The sequence below is a fragment of the Pavona decussata genome, unplaced genomic scaffold, assembly GCF_977016875.1.
Source record: "Pavona decussata unplaced genomic scaffold, jaPavDecu1.1 SCAFFOLD_190, whole genome shotgun sequence".
NCBI lineage: Eukaryota > Metazoa > Cnidaria > Anthozoa > Scleractinia > Agariciidae > Pavona > Pavona decussata.
Window position 1 is genome coordinate 762,183 of NW_028145599.1, and position 12,961 is coordinate 775,143.

Here is a 12,961-nt window from a genome sequence, read left to right on the forward strand (position 1 = left end):
TTTACAAGCAAGGTTCCAGCCATTTCAGGGGCTTTTGACGCAGATCTAATTTTGATGGAGACGCTAACACTGCCAACATAATGACAACCTTGGTTGCTTACCATTTACATGGAAAACCCGGAAATTCCGGTTGGAAAATCAAATGATACGCATCATTCCACTTGGAGTACTTCTGAAATTATGGGCTTCTGGTCAAAGTGATATATTTTTATTACTCGTTTTAGGATTTACAGCTGATGTTCATACATTTTGCATGTTATCCATCTTCTGTTAAGACGAGCTAACTCATTCCGTATTTATGCCGAAAATTTCCATCCGGGCGGTTTGCGTACTGATGGTAAGCACCTCTCACCCTACATTTACGGTCCGGGATTGGTTTCATCTCGCGTTCGGGATATTTGCTTCTTAGTGTTTACATGATTCCCGAATGAAATGATGTAAACAAGATACTTTTTTCTCCATCCCGTGAAAAGACTTTAACGTAAACCGGCGTCGCTTTTATTTACAGTTGTAACGATGACATACATCTGTAATCAACACTTTTTAAACCAAAGAAACGCAAAACAATATTCAGCGTGTTCAAAACTGTGTTATTCACAACTTTATCGGACAGTATTTAGCAATGTCAAACCCTTCATTGTTTGGCGGGTTCACCCTGGAGTGGGCCAACTCCCTCAAACCCTTGTCAAATCGTGAAAAAACTTCTCCCGTTCCGGCCCAAGCATAACTAGCTGCCAGTCTGCTCATCATCGCCTCCGTATTAAAGTAAGTATACTATCAGGTCTCTCGTGTCTGTGCCTTCTTCCGATTAAATTTGAATTTACAAATTACGCAACGATAACATCGCCGGCATGTTCCGACCGGCAATACGTTGCTTCCAATGACGAGCAGGAACGACAGAAATACGTGCTTGACGTTGCGATCTAAACAAAACACCAAGAATTGCGAAAGCCTACACGAAAACATTTCCTGGGTAAACAAAATGTGACGTTTTTGCAAACAAAAGGGTGGCCAGAGGCAGTGGCATCATTTCAGCCCTGTATTGAAGCAACTGTTGATTTGATCTTATTAGCTCTTTGGTAGTTGGGATTTTAAGAATCATTGTCGCACAAATCTTTTGTTTATGACAAATATTGTTTGGTTAAGGGATTTTCGGCTGTCTGCGTTACCTTAACTGTATTCCTTGGGTGCTATTACTCGCGTACGATAGAAGCCAACTTTTACAGTCCTTGGGTGAATGAATGAACCACTACTGCCTTCCACAACTGCTGCAGCTGAGAAGCCTATTTTGAACTCGTTGCTAGGTAAGTGTTGATTAAATTTAAAATATTTGAGATGTGTCCAGAATATAGTCCCGGTTATGTTTACACTGCATTAATTAGTTTTAAATAAGCTTGTAAATGAATTGCTGATCTGGGTTATAAATGACCATGAATTAAATAACTGTCTTAAAGAAGTGTTAATGACAGTTTGAAGTAGGTATACAACCAATCAATTGCACAGAAATACTATCAGTACTTTAACTACGTATTTCTAAGATAGGATCTCTCGGTATCTTCTACTTTCTCCATTTTCGCCACAAACCCATATGTATACTGCCCTCAGATACATGTCCACACTTTCTTTGGCTAAAAGCTAAACAACTACAACTGAATCAAAAGCAAGTGTTGATCATACAGTCAAGATTAACAGAAGATTCTCAATCTTCAGTCTTGCGGCTTAAATAACTTTCTGCTCCAGGCCGGGACCTGCTGGTCGTTACCAGTGATCTCTGATGTGAATTATTCAGGTTAGAGATTTCGTGCATACGTTAACTTTAGTTTTAATAATCTTATGTACAGTAGAAGTTCATCGAAATGCTGGTGCGAAAATATTTTCTTACCAAAACAAAAACAGTTCCTTCGAAAATAACAGGGTCAATCGCACATCAAACTGTTTCGCTCGCACGCAGATTCCTAGGGACTCAGGTCATGTTTTAACAATAGTATGCTGTCTTTTATTTATTTTATTTGTTACGTTACCGCGTCAAATAATACTACGACCACCTGAACTCTTAAAATCATTTCTCGTGTTTCGAATGTAAATTTAGCAACACCAGCGAGCACTCCTTAAAATGCTTGTGGACGAGCGGACTAGCGACAGAGTCGCGAGTCCTGGTAAAAACGGACTTTAAGAAAATCTAGATTCAATCTACCGATGAACATCATTCAGTATACGTAGAATATCGTTCTTTCGTTTTCCAACATGGTTTGTTTAAATCAACAAAGTTTGATCTGCTAAGACTCTTTAAATCAATATTAAATAGGCAAAAAATTTCAGAGAACAGGAGAAATCAAGAGAAATTGCGGCTCATACTCGATTGAATCCCCACTCTCACCATTTTACGCGCCTGCCACGAATTAACGAACCTATGCAAACCCGTAACCGGATTAACCGCGTCAACATACATTTGTTGACATTTTCAGCCCTCGAAAACAAATAACGATCCGTTTACAGTGAGGTACCCTGAGTGCACGACGGCAAACAGAAAATCAATAGAATATATGTGATGGTATATTTTAAGCCTGGTGACTGAATGAGAATGATGTATTATTCAATGACACAGGCATACTCGGAAAAAGGAAATCCGAGTGCTCCTATTAGGAGTCGAGCCTAAGACCTCCTAGTTCGGATGCTCTACCACTGAGCTACAGGAGACTCGTGGGAGCTAAGGCCATTAAAGACCATTAAACTAGGTTCAAGGGACAAACATCCTGCATACTGCTAGGATTGGAATGTGATTTGTGGCATACGCACAATAAATGAGAATGATGTATTATTCAGTGAGTGACCCAGGCATACTCAGAAAGTATGCCTGTGTCACTAAATAATACATCATTCTTAAGGAAAATCAAGTGTGTAACTTTGGCAGTGTCCAATTCAGATTTCAGTCCGGTATAATTCAATTCGCAATATAATAGCTGTAGATCAGCCCAAAAATTACACAAACACCAAGTGCTACAATTTAATTTGAGAGGCGGATGCCCTCGAATAAGGATTCGCTTCTTGCCTGTAACTTGAACAGTATAAATGGACGAGCGGTGTATCAATTTGCCGTAACATCCAAATGAGACATCTGAATATTAAAATGTCATAAATTAGTATTACCTGACTTAAGTATTAGAATCATATATTATTTTTGGAAGCGACCCCCATAAGTCATTGCTTTGAAATGTATCGTGTATAGCTAAAAGTTTTATGCGATGATAAAATGTTTAAAATCTCGCGTGTAAATCGTAAGTTGCATAAACAGAACAAGAGAGTAACGACGCAACTATCAAACGTATCATATGTCCATCACTAAACAGTTTTTTTTATTTTACGGACATTTAAAATATTCCACATTGGATAGTTGCTTGATAACCGGCACCATAAAAGGGGTTTGGAAAAAATAATTTTTGGTAACTTATCTAGATTGGACACAAATTTGTCTAGTTCCAGCGCATATACAGAGGAGAGAATATAATTCGCTATTGTTAATTTCTTCTTCCTAACATATCCTACGCTACCATGACTACATGAGACACAAGTGTCTACCGTAACACAACAGCATGGTAGCAGGTGAAAAACACCGCCAACCAACAGGACTTTTTGCTTGGTAGAAATTTCAAATGTATGCAATTGAAGCCTCCCTTTACAGAGTTTTTCAAAGCTGCATATCTGTGAAGTTGTAATACATTATGTATAAAGAGTACCAAGGGCATAGGGAGAACAGATGCTCGCTGAAATGGGTTGGAATTAATGAGAGATCTTTGAAAAGAAACCGCTTAATGCTCAACGTCAAGATCGGTTATTATTCAAACAGTAGGCGAAACATTTAGTAAACTGTGGGAGATATAAGAAGCATCGCATCTCGTTAATATTTTATTATATTGAGGTGCATTAATTATCATCTGAGTGTCACATATTGTCCAAACAGCCCGTGATCGGACTTCTTCGCTTAACAGCTGCAGCTGAGAAACTGCAAAAAACTATTACCAGTATTTTTACAGGAGGCTACTGCAAGGGTAAGTAAATAAGTGATGCAATGATATACACCAATATGTCGACTAAGTACAACTGAGTACCTAATGCGATAAACAAATTATAACGTTTCGTGCGGATGAAAGGGCGATCGACTAAATAGCATCGGGCATTGAGCCGCGGTCGAAGGCAACCAAACAGAAATATCTTGCTTAAAGGAAGTCTTTAATTTATAAATTAACAAGGCCAACATTTTACGTTCCAATTTAGACTGAATAACATTGCTAGGAAGAGCAAAAAGTAAAAAAAGATTTTATTCCAGTCGTGTACTTTGAAAATGAAGTCCTGATGATTTTTATTTTCATTGAGTGTACTGTTTCGTAGTTCAAATAGTCGTTGCGTGTGTTCATTGTAGGCTATTTACAGCTGCCTCGGTAGATGATATTCAACCGCAGTATTAGAAAAAGAACTTGAAAAAAGTACAGATATTGGTCAGTTTTGCGTGCAGAATAGTATTCACTTGACCTTTATTAACATACAAGAAAGCTTTCAAACAGATAAACCATTTGGAAATTTTCAAGAGTTTCTTTGGTCGTTTGCCACTTTGGCAATTGACCAATCTGGTGGCATTGGTGGCAGTTGCAGTGCAAGAAATAGCAGTGTGTATCTTTCCTTTACTGGACAGATTGGTACAAGTTTGACTGTATATTGATCGTACATTTTACTTTGCAGTTTGTACGTATAACGCCATTGAATTTATGAATCCTGAGAAAAAGGCGGAAAAAAAAAACATCGAATAGTGTTTCTTATGCAAATGCACATCGACGAATAGTTCCGTTCTGCTCGTTAACGAACAATAACCAGTATATAGGTGTTGTCTGTATGAGCCGAGTGTTTGAAAAATATAATACCAGGCCAAACTCTGCGGCCTCCAAATGTTATCACGGCACGAGTTTATTATCATTTACGAAATCATTGAAGCAATGTTTTCGCTTTAGCCTGCTATGGAAAATAAACAGACTTCAAGCTGAACATTTACATACTGATTGAGTTTTTAAACTCTATTAAAATAGGTAACAGGTTTAAAGGCCAAGACTGGCTTGCTATCTATGTTGATAGACTAAACTGAATAATTCACAATTATCCACCAACGTGGAAGTGGATAGTCTGGCGAGGTAAATATCTACGAGGTAAATAATTGTTTTAGTATATACCAATCAAGTTAATATCTAGGCCCTAGTTGTTCAAAGACCGGATAAGTTGCTATCTAGCGGATACAATGTATTGGCTGGAATACATTTCCTCCACTGGATAGCGATTAGATTAATCGAGGGCCCAACCTAGCTTCCCCGTCGTGTGGGAAGATAGCGTGGGAGTCTAGGGGCAAACCCAACGGGCCACTTTATTCCTTTCAATTCCCCCTCCCCCCCCCCAAAAAAAAAAAATCGCAAACGAAATCTAGTTCAACGTTAGAAGGTGAATAGGATATATTATCTGGAGCATAAGTAGTCAATCAGAACGCACGAAAACAATATCCATTGGATAGGTAATGTTATTATCCAAACGAGGCTTATTTTTTTAAAAAAAAATTGTGAGAATATTTTCGGTCGGCAATAAGTAAATTTTAGGTGCAAAGTCCACTTTATCTTATCCCTACGATTATGTTATTTTTTCCATCATTAACAAATTCTAAACAAAGCTAACAAAACAGGTCCAAAAATTAATTTTAAAGTAAAACGCATTAAAAGCCAAGATTTTTGCTATTTTGAAATGCGGGCAGGTGCAAAGCTGTTTATTTGAAAACTGCTTTTTTGAAAATTTTAAAATAAAATTCATTTTCATATGAATGGTGACTTCACTTTGTTAAACAGGCCTTAGGCAATTCATAATCGAAAATGGAGGCTATCGCTGGCTAACTAGAGCCATGAGGGACAAAAATAATAGGATCGGTGATTTCATATTACGTTAAGCCTGATGTTAGCTTCCAAGATACCAGGGTTTAAGCTTTAAACTTTGGCTTCTTATATTTGTTTTCAGCTCCTCTTATATGGTTGAGTTTGGTTAAGGTCTTGTAACTCCCAAGGATGCTACAGCGATTTTTTTTGTCGCAAATGTCCAGACTAGTTTATAGCCTAACCGCATGTGAAATACAAACAATAAATATGACAGCCTGTGGAACTCATTGAACTTGTCATTTTTACACAGAACAACTTTGCATTAGAAATCTTGTAGTAGACTGACTGAGCTGAAAAATTAGATGCCAGAAAGGTAACACATACGGGCTTGACTCTACTTCCACTCACTGAATTACAATAGTTCATTTGCAACAGTTCGTCACATGACCTCCCTTCCGTCAACACAGCGATTCAGCCCGTTTCAACAAATTTTTTCCCAGAAATGAAAATAACGGCTTAAAATATGTTACCATGCAGATTCTCAGACTCATATTGTTTAAGCAGAAGTAGTTACGAACGCCAGAAGTTACAAGGATTTGTATGGAAGGAAGACGCTTTGCCAGTAATCTTTCATACAAATCCTTATATTTTTTCCGAGTTTCCAAACCGCCGTAAAATTCTTCCCTTGCACTTTGCAATTCCGAAAATTTCCATCCTTGCTAATTTATCCTCGCATATTCTACCTCTAATAAGAATAAGAATCCGACTTCTTTTTATAGCACTTCAATATGAAAAATTTCACTGGAGGGCAAACACTTCTCGCTTGTATACGAAAGTACTGAATTCTCGAGTTTACAAATGGTCAGAACTTCTCGACATCTAGTGGTATTTGTCTGAAAATTTACATTCTGGCTAAGTGAAACATGATTTTCCATTTCTGGAATACATACAGCTTTAGCTGCAAGTTTACCAATTATCGATCAAGTGACTAACTGTTGCAAATAGCCCATTAAAGCCATAACCCAGCAGAAAAAAAGCACGAAGAAATGCGGAATAAATAAATAGGAGATTAAGTTTACCCTGGGTTACATTGCCAGCAAATCCACACAAAACCACCACACCAAGAGATCGTATTGTGCCCTGGGATTCACCGGCCTTGTGGCCTTGCACCATGACAGCAGTGTCCGATTGCCTATAATATTTTCCCCTTTTTCATTACTTGGAACAGCGCTTTAGGCTTTTGTTTTCCTTTCTCTTTTTTTTTTGTTTTCTTATCTCTACCGTTTTCATTTTAAATTGTAAATCAAAATTAGAAATTGGAACACAAAACATCGACAGGTAAAGGGACATTTTAGCCGTCCTACCAGGTTGGAACGTAAGAACATAAGTGAATCAGTGGAGAGGGAACGCAAAACTCCCTCGCTCGAAAAAAAAATTTTATCACTAACTTTGACACTGTCTATCAATGATGTGTTTACTGAATTATTATGCACTTAAACTGTATACTGGGGCTAGAATATGCTTATCATTTTTTTTTTCGACCTCACAGGTCGTTTATCCGTGCTCTCACTGATTAACCAATCATACCACGCACTGACCCACGCACTGACCCACGCACTGCAGAATAAAGCACTCGTTCGATTATTCAAAATGTCTAACTGCTGCTGTTGATCACATGACCTCGCCAACCCGACTATATGAATACATGCTACTGAGCAATTATTGCTGGGAATAAAATCTACTTATCAGAAGCAACGTTTTCAAAAAGAATTAATAACAATAATAGTAACGGAGAAATACATTTTTGAAAAAAGAAAAGAAAAGAAAGAAATTGGTTTGTACGTTGCTGTGTTCGGGGATCATCTGCACGTACCACGCCCCTTTTGTCTTTCATGTGGCTGACCATTTTCTTCTCATTATCACATGGCTAACACGTTACCGATGGGTGTTCTGATCATCGTCAGAGCAGATCTTGATGGATTTATCCTTACAGGTTGCAAATTGATCGATAAGAAAAACAAGAGAAAGTTCATAGCTTAGGGCATTTCCGTTGATTGCTGGCTTGTTCTTTGCTGTCTGTACGTTAAATTTCTACTTAAGTTTATGGTAGCTTTTACAATAAAACTAGCTCAGTATGAAACAATAACAGAGTTGCTGGTGATAAAGCGATTCAGTACCAGTTGTCACTGAACTTTCAGCTTCCAGTTAAATTTACTGAATCAGCCTGCGTCGATAGTTATCAAACTGCCTTGGGTGAAAACGTCAACTTATTAAAAACTGTTTCATCTTAGTGAGAAAAGGTCCGGTGAAAAAAGATATATTTGAGGATCGAGATGCATGAATAAGGAGAAACAGGTGCACAACTAAACACGTAGAAATATCCTTTGCAGTTTATTATTTCATATTTTCTGTTAAGAAAATCTCACTTCCTTTGATGTCGATAATTCTCAGAAAGGTTGAATATTGTTATTCACTTTTTAATGTTATTCATTTCCACGACGTGTTTTCCAAAAACCCAGAGCTCTCTTTTTATCAGCGATTCTTTGCTTTTGGAGATTTTGTTTGCATACTTTGCACAATCTACGTCTTAAAGTCTCAGTTTGCTTAAAAGATGATGAACAACCGGACGCTTTAGTAAAGATCTTAAGATACAACGAACGTGGCCTTTAATTTACGGTTAATTCCCGTTAGGTCCTTCACTCGCCAGCAAAAAACTGGCAAATATCGAAGTAAATCCTTTTATATACACATACATACAGCAAATAATACATTTGGCTTTGACAAGTAAATGAATACAAGTGGAACTGAGTGCAGATTCCATTTTTTCATGTCAAATCTGACGTTCATTGTAAGCCGCACTGGGGACATTACCTAAGATAACATCGAATATGCTTTTACTTTGGTAAACTGTCACTATTTTTAAAGAGATTTTTTATCGCAAAGTAAACGGATTAAAACGTTTTGCAATTGCATTACATTTCAACATTACTAATAGACCATCTATCGATAACAGGTCGATATATTGTTCAGAACATAACTGGCAGCATGTTGTTCAGCAGTTAAGTTCACAAAAAAAGTTATCAAAGAGAAAGAGTGCATTAGAAATTGATCAATAAACAGCTTAAACCTATTTCCATAAAAAAATGCGGAGATAATCTGCCAAAGTTAAACCAAGTTGTTACAAGGATGTTGTATGCCGACGGGCTCAAAAACACGACTATTGTTTTTCTCTAATGTTCTGTTGCTTAGCGCTTCCATTAAAAGCTTTACTTTCCTGGCAACTGCGTCTCGCAAGAAACGACATCAAATAAAAAGAAGCCTCATTTACAATATAAACCTTTTTATACCTATTGAAAAGGTGAAAAAGAGAAGAAGTAGATCAAAAACACTCGGTAGCTGAGTTGTAGTTAAGTTAAACCAGCGAAATTTGAACGGAAGAAAACAAGATAGATTCAATTTTAAATACGTAAACAATTACATCATTTTATGCACCTGACTGTGAATTTTAACGACGTCGTAATATTGTCCATAAGAATACAAAGACATCCAGCTGCGAAATACCTGAATGCAGCGCGAAAAGAAACAAAATGATGCATTAATTCCTACAAGACAAGTTGCGCCTTACATCGTTATAAAAATGAGCACCTTTAAGATTTTTCTTTATTTCCGATAAATGGCAGTCGGTGTTCTTTTGTTGCACCCATTTTCAGGTTATTACATTTCTCCAACTTTTGTGCTTTGATAATCCTCGCTGTAAAATTCTCTATTAATGGCAGGATATCACTGTAAGTGCATTCCCTATTTCTTTGTGATTACAATGTTTTTTTGGAAAGTAATTTATACGTAGATTATGCCGCTTAAGCCCCGCTTGCCGACGCAGTCATTCATTGGCTGGTCAAGGTAGTTCATTTCCGACTGCTGTAGTTCACAAAAGCACTCGCATACATACTATTCAGCGGTGAATAATGAAGTTTATCCCACAGCTGCTCTCTGATGTTTTGGATGATGTTTATCTCATAATAAAACTGATCGGTTTCCACGCTTCCACTGCTGCACAGATAAGTCAATACAGCTCTAACATACTTCCTCTTGGCAAATGCGTTGTCCAATTCCAGGCAAGGTAGGTTATCTATGTTTCCGAGGTGTACAAGATAGCAGAAAAAAATATATGAAACTTTTAGGCAAAGCATAGAACGATAAAACTGTCAGATAAGCAGCTGTATATAAAAAACTGAAAAAACCCTCTAAGGCGTGCAGTTATAACATTTGTGCTGACGGTTAGGTTATCATAGCCGGGGATTTTCTCGTCTGTACAAAACTCCTCGCCATTTTCCTCTCGAAGATCAGGAAACAAGTCGCCTTAAGTTGCAGGTAAGCCCATTAAAATTATTCACTTATGTCCAACATTGCAGGGAAATTCGATTCGAGAATAGAACCATAACGTAACAATAAATTTATTAACGCGAGCAAGATATCAGACTGTTGAAAAAGCGCGGCTGTTTCACGGCATTGACTTATCCTATTTGGCTTAGTATTGATACTTGTATTTTTTAATTTTTTGGTAAAGTGTACGCTTTTTTTTTCACTCCATACTCTCTAACGTTTAAGGGTTACTATCAAACTGATAAACTCATTTTAATTTGCTTGTGAAAACTCAACAAAACTTTCCTTGGCTTCGCCTTAGCCGGTCAATTTTTTAGCAGGTGGGAGAGATTCAGATTGATAATTAAATTTCTTGTGCGTTGCAGTTTGTGCTTTCCTACGAAACAAATACAATTTACTAGTTCGCCCACATTTCTCAGTACAAGCCGGAGTGTGGATGCGATAATTTTTGTTATTCGAAACTTCTTCAGTGAAAAGGAATTTAAAATTTTTAATTACCGCTCGTGTTAAAAATTTAATACTTTAAATTAGAAAATTGTATGGTTTTCAGTCTTTCCGCCGAGACTTGTTTGTTTTCATTAATGCACCTCTGAGGTGCGCGCAAAAACAAACAGAAACAGAGAAAGCGACTGCGCAAGTCCCGTGTTTAGGCTGCTGAAACTGCAGCTAAGTCTTTTTACCATTAATTCTAAATAGATAATTAAATAATTAAAAAAAAAACCCTGAAACTGTGTCAACGTTAGTCGCGCAAACTGAGAACGGTTTCACAAAAAATGTTGGTTCTAAAATGAACTTATTTAAGACTAAAAATTAAAAAAATTAATGTTCAATTTGGATCTTTAATTTTTTTCATTTCTCCACAAATAATATAACATCCCTTTTGAGATGATTTTATTAATTTTTTAACTCATAGATCATAAAGATATATCGATTTTATTGAAACTTGTTTTGTCTATGACGCAGGTTTTTGGTTAAAGTAATATTCTTCTTCACGGGTGGTTGAGGCTAATTTATTTTTCAAAGGTAATTGCATTCGACATCCGATTTTATCCAGTGATTACAGAGCTAACGTAACAACCAATACTGATTTCATACTGAGTGATAGAACACCGTTACGATGCTCACGATCTATCAGCATTCTCACATAGCGATGAAAGGCAAAGCTGTTGCTGAATTTGATAACTGTTTATTTGTGGTAGGTAATTTAACAACATACACACACAACTTACGAATATTGAGCTTCTCTGTGTGATGCATGCCAAAAAAATTGCAACAAATAATTAAAAGTTGTTCTTTGATTTTTATGAAGTTAATTAAAATTCATATGTATTTTTTAACAGCTTTGACAAAACCTACTTTGCTAACGTTTTTAAACTCTGTTCGCGGTGGAATTTCATGTTCGAGCTTTCAATTCAGAACAATTTTAATCTCAAATTGTGACCCTATAATAACTGATGGGCTATTTGTCTATGCTGCGATCAAGAAAATGAATCTTTAATGGTAGTTATGCCAATACGTGTAATAAAATGCCGACCAGATGAAAGGAACGGTTATATCATGTTCGAACGGTTTAGGAAACATTTGGAAGTAATATATCAAACACGAGGAAGAGCGTTTCCTCCGATTTCCAAACACCGAGAAGTAGGTTAGAAAAACGAGGCGCAGCCGAGTTTTTTTTAACCAACTTCAAGGTGTTTGGAAATAGGAGTCAAACACTCTTTCAAGTGTTTGATATAGCTTCTGAAACTATTGATAATTCTTGGAGAAATTCGAGGCAAAAGTTCACAAAATTTTATGATAATTAAGATCACATTTTCAAACCTCCTCCACGGTAGGAATTTCCTTTGTTTTGGCTTGATGAATTATTAATGAGTTTGAGGACTTCAAATGAAACGCGAAAACACTCAAAACTTGCGTGTGGTTTTCCCGAGCCACCGCATTCTGGAGCCCAGTGCTCTTCCCTTTTGTCTCTGGGGCCACTATAGTTCCCTTTGTCTGATTTGTAATAGTTTAGACCACTCACAGAGGCGAAGTCTTTTACTGTGCAAGATTATGAAATTTATTTTGGCTGACAAAAGTTTGATTGTGAGACTGCCAGGCGTGGTAGGTTGCACCGATGAAATGCGAGAAAACTATGCACTTATAGATAGATCAATACTGCCACTCTTAATCACGTGATACAACAAAAATGAAACTAAAATAATGCATTAATATTGGTGACCAAGTGGTGGTCGATTTCTCGACAAAATGGGTAACCATAGGAACAGTAAACCTCTTAAAAACACCCCAAAGTTTACCTTTAAGTGGTTATAACTCAAAAACGAGCTCAGAGTGTGGCTCTCAACCCCTCTAATAGATATTTTGCAAACATTCCAAAAAATTGAATCTAAACATGCTGATTACAGTTTTATAATAAAAAATGAGGGACACCGAGCTCATTTTTGAGTTATAGCCCCTTAAATGTAAAATAAAGGGGTGTTTCAATAGATTATACTGTTGCTATGGTAACCTATTATGTCGACAAATATGACCATCACGTTTTCACAAATGTTTAAACATGTTTTTGATACCACTAATTCAAAGTACAATTGTTGCAAAGTGATGGAGACAGTAGAAACCAGTGCCAGCTACTTCCACGGTCCGACCTACACATGACAACACAAGCGTCACTATAAATAATT

General features: G+C 37.0%; 1 protein-coding gene across 4 annotated transcripts in view; it reads left to right on the forward strand.

Moving 5' to 3' along the window:
* The first annotated feature begins 663 nt into the window (after positions 1-663).
* Positions 664-12,961, forward strand: part of LOC146462218 (alpha-1B adrenergic receptor-like) — a 30,678-nt gene continuing 18,380 nt past the window's right edge. Inside the window, exons 1-2 of one of the 4 annotated variants that reach the window (XM_085085951.1) lie at positions 664-1,304; positions 3,959-4,046. The gene's annotated coding sequence lies outside the window, so the exon portion shown is untranslated. Of the gene's footprint in view, positions 1,305-3,958; positions 4,047-9,907; positions 10,018-10,156; positions 10,269-12,961 lie in introns of those variants that run through there. The other 3 variants (XM_085085949.1, XM_085085952.1, XM_085085950.1) reach the window with 3 other exon arrangements.